The 4,684-nt window shown below is 42.0% G+C and overlaps 1 protein-coding gene across 1 annotated transcript in view; it reads left to right on the top strand.

The window, feature by feature from the left end:
* The window catches only part of LOC102754647 (low-density lipoprotein receptor-related protein 1B), a 139,960-nt gene that overhangs the window by 122,677 nt on the left and 12,599 nt on the right, over positions 1-4,684 (top strand). The window lies entirely within an intron of this gene.

The following is a 4,684-nucleotide window of genomic DNA, read 5'->3' as shown; positions in this document are numbered from 1 at the left end:
GGTCAGCGCCCCGACCCCCTGATCGGCCCAGCGCTGTGCGTGACGGGGTGGCGCTGCAACCTCCCTATCGCCCCTCCCTTGAGTGTGACAGGGGGCGGTTCCCCAACCCCCCAATCAGCCCTACCCTGAGCGTGACTAGGGGTGGCATCGCAACCTCCCAATCTGTTCTTTTCTGTGTATGACAGGGGGTGGCGCCCCAACTCCCCAATTAGCTGTGAGCCAGACCACGGGCTGCACCTAGAGATTGGGCCTGCCCTCTGCCACCTAGGAGCAGGCCTAAGCCAGCAGGCCGTTATGTCCCGAGGGGTCCCAGACTGCAAGAGGGCACAGGCCGGGCTGAGGGACCCCCCTCCCCCCCGAGTGCACAAATGTTTGTGCACTGGGCCTCTAGTACATATATAAAAGCCTAAGTGACTGGAACAACCAGAATAACCAGGACAACTGGAACAATCATCGCTATGCCATGCACTGATCACCAGGGGGCAGACGCTCAACAGAGAAGATCACCCCTGGTGGTCAGTGCACTCCAAAGCCAACCTCCCCCTGGCCAGCCAACCTCCTGTGGTCCCTATCCCCCGGGCAGCAGGCCCCAATCACAGATCAGGGGCAGGCCCTGGGCTGGGTGGTGGCGGGTGTGGCCCCTTTCCCAGGGGGGCTGAGGGCCGGTTCCGTCCTTGGGGTTGGTGGCCAATCTCCTGTGCCCCATCCCTCCTCCCAGTTAGCAGCCCTATTCAGCCTGCTGCCCACCTGCCACAGTGGCAGCACGGAGGTGATGGAAGGAGGAGGGGGTGATGCAGGGGACCGCTCAGTGGCAAGGTGCCGACGATGGCAGCATCGGCTTCCAGAATCTGTTCCTTCCGTACCCAACCAGGTGACTCACCTCTTTGGCCCTGATTGCCGGCCAAGCCTAGGGACCCCACCCGTGCATGAATTTTGTGCACTGGGCCTCTAGTGTACATATAAGTTCTTTGGTTAATCTCTTCCTACCCACCCACCCCTGCCTTCCCACTGAGATTCCACAGTCTGTTCCATGCTTCTGTGTCTCTGGATCTATGCTGTCTTTTAGGCAGTGAGAGTTCATCTCAAACCTCAGCACTTTTCTTGATGCACATCTGCAAATCTAGCATAAGCTTTTCTTAGGAAATGGACTTGAGCTACAGAGGCTACCTGTATCACTTGGACATGAAAATGCTCAAGGAAGAAAAATAATTTCATGTTTTAATCAGAGTAAACTGTATTTTCTTAAAATGCTTTTCAAATCCATATTTCTACAAAAATGGATTTGACTGGCTAGTCTTAAAGACAAGTATATTAACAGCAATTCTTAAGAGTTATAATTGGTTTATTGCTTGTCTTTAAAATGCTGGTTTAGAAGTGTATTAAAATATAGTGTAACATTTTACAACTCTTTTTTGTGTTGCTCTGGTCTTAAGACTGGTGTCTCATATAATAATCCATCTAGTCATCATTGTGCATCTGTTTTCCAACAACTTTAAATGACTTTATAAACATTTCAAAATAAAAGTATGAAATAAAATTTCTTAATTTACACATATAGTTATTAATTTGACCATGAGTGGAGACCTTTTGAAAAGTCTACTATCCATCAATTGAGTACATATTTTCTTGATGAGGAAAAATTACATCCCCAACTGATGAATGCTTACTTAAGCAATTTGTCTCTAGTTCTTTACTGCTGATGATAAAGCTTTCATGAAAACAAACAAAAACTTACTCCGGAGTTTGTGAAAAATGAAAGACACTATCAAAGTCAGAGTATACAAATTTTGATACCCTAGAGCAGGCTTCCAGGAACAGGGTTCAAAGACAGAATTTAGAGATTAATTTGGACTAATAAGCATGAGCATCTTTTAAAAATGGCACATAGATCTAGAATAAATAACCTAGGCATGAATTTTTGAATTTAGAGAATGAGGTGACTGATCTTTGCTCATGAAGCATTTGGGGTTTATCCTAGACTTTGTGTGTTGTCCTTAGACAAGGGAAGGGAGAAGACATTAGGAAAGCTATGGGCACATAATTATAGGAATAGAGCACTAGGATTTGGGGAATAGTTCATAAAAGGTAGGGGGGTGGAAAAATACACCTTGCCTAATTTGCTATTGCAAAAGGATAGGAAAAGAAAAAGAAAATAAAGATTCTTCCTCTCTCTTCCCAGGAACTAAGGCTTATGCTAATATTACCAAAAATAATTCTGGAAGCATAATAATTGGCATATGACTGTGTGATCTAATTGCAAAACTCAACCATTATTAAGAGCATTTTAAAATAAAGAATGCATTTTAAATTACCAATCTGTAGAACACACTGGATTTGTAAGTTGAAAACAATGACAAGGTATTTCAGCATTTATGTCATGGTGATTTCTCAGTTACCTAAGATAAGTGGGGTACTACACCTTTAGAAAGTCAAAAAACTTAAATACTGATAAAACTCTCTGAAAAGAAGGAAGGAAGGAAGGAAGGAAAGAAGGAAGGAAGGGAGGGAGGGAGGGAGCGAGGGAGGGAGGAAGGGAGGATAATGTCAATTGAATTTCAATTTTTATATAAGGTCCATCCAAACGGAAACATTTGGTGTTTGGAAAACGGTATGGAGGCCCTCTAGCTGGTTTTTCTCAGTGGCTAGAGAGCGTCAGCCTGCTTACTGAAGGGTCCCAGGTTCGATTCTGGTCAAGGGCACATGCCTGGGTTGCTAGCTCCATTCCCAGTGGGAGGAGTGCAAGAGGCAGCCAACCAATGATTCTCTGTCATTATTGATGTTTCTCTCTCTTTCTCCCTCTCCATTCCTCTCTGAAATCAATAAAAATACACACACACACACACACACACACACACAATGGTATAAAGGAGGGGTGTGCCAGATATATATATATTATTGGAGGGCGATGTTTCCAACTATTTGCATGGGCAATAAGCTGCCTTATAAGGAGATGCCTCTAATTACATGTAACAGTGCTAATTCACGGAACATGGAATAGGAGGAGGAGTTGCAAGAAGTTGTAAACCTTTTCCCAAAGATTCTGACTCCCTTCATTCGAGGCCTAGGGTCATTGAATTTAATGGAAACATCAATGCACATTGAAAGGGTTATTAGCTATGTAAATGTCATATTATCTCAGAGATGAGCCAAGTTGACCAAATAATGACTCTATTAGAAAGTACTTATCATCAGACATTTACACTTTGAGAAACTTGCCTCTATAAGTCTGAAAAGAGATACTTAAACTGATCTTCCTAAGGTAGGAGGGTCATTTTTATTCTGTAGTGAAGCACAGTGCTTTGGAATGGTTGTGAAATGCTCCCTGATCTCGGGCAGGAGTCATTTGCCCATAAGAAAGATGGCTACTTTAGGGCGTGTTTTTAAATCTGCGTTTCTGCTTACAGTGAAGGATCCCATAATCATTGGACCTTGGAGCAATTGAGAACACACTGCCTCTGTCGACCTAACTACTGCCAACTGGCACACAGATTTACCTTTCTAATTGATGCACAGCTTTCTTAATCACCTCTGAGTAGTCACATTGATGTTTTCTGGCCGTTACAGTTAAAGTATCTAAAACTTAGCTCGTGGAATTAAGCAGACCTAGTATCCTATGGCTGCTTAGGTTCCACTTGAAAAAGCTCATTTGACTCTTCTGGAGTTATTCTGAAGAATATTAAACTAAGGATGATAAAATATTCATTATACATCCCTATTTTAATTTTACAAGTTTGAAGGGAGTAGATATCCAATGTTTGATTTATGCTATTTGTATATGCTAAAATTAAGGCGCATAAAACTATACTCAGCATTTGTGGGGCATTGGAGAAGTATTTTATTCTGGTGACAACAGAAATATATCCATTAGGGATTGTGTCTCCTCTTTTCGTACTTTGCCCTTATCTCTTTTATGCCATCATGTTTTAAAACAGAAAGGAAATTATATGATACCAAGGAATCATGAAATTGCAAGTATATAGAGAGAACTGAAAAGTGCAACAAAATAATGCTTTTGTCCTAATTCTTCACAAGCAAATATTTGTCAAGCCTCTAAGTGCCAAGTACAGTACTAGAACTCAGACATAGGTCAATGGGTAAGACAGGCAGTGCCTCTTCTCATGAAGCTGAGGTTCTAGAGGGCAAACAGCCATAAACCACAGAAGGAGACAAATAAGTAAGCATGTACATGTGTAAAATAAGGGTGAGTTTGTATTGATTCTATGATGGAAGCCAAAGAGAACCAAGTATAGAGAATGGTAGAGGAGAAGTGAGGTCAGAAGTCACTTCTCTGAGATGATGATAATTAAACTGAAACTTGAAGGATTAAAAAGAAGAGAGGCTCATGGTGTTTCAAACCCATGGAAGAGCAGGTATAAAAACCCTGGAGCGGGAAAGAGACACATTCAAGAGGTTGATAGAATAGCAGTATTCTGGTATCAAAAGGACAGCAGTACACTGGGCCTCTAATTTATACATATATATAAATGTAAACTTAAGAGAAAATATAGCAACATGTCAAAAGTGGTATAATTTACATTTATATTTTCTATGATAAATGCAACCAATAAGCAAAAGTTTCTCTTGTTTTGAGCTCCATAATGCAATTCTTCTGGTTTCCCTCCTACCCATCTTAAAGCAGCAATGTTTTCTTAGTGAGATGCTGTTTTTCTGTCTTTCTAGTTAA

Source organism: Myotis davidii, unplaced genomic scaffold (genome assembly GCF_000327345.1).
Source record: "Myotis davidii unplaced genomic scaffold, ASM32734v1 scaffold2364, whole genome shotgun sequence".
Classification (NCBI taxonomy): Eukaryota; Metazoa; Chordata; class Mammalia; order Chiroptera; family Vespertilionidae; genus Myotis; species Myotis davidii.
This window is presented reverse-complemented; position numbering and strand designations above follow the sequence as displayed.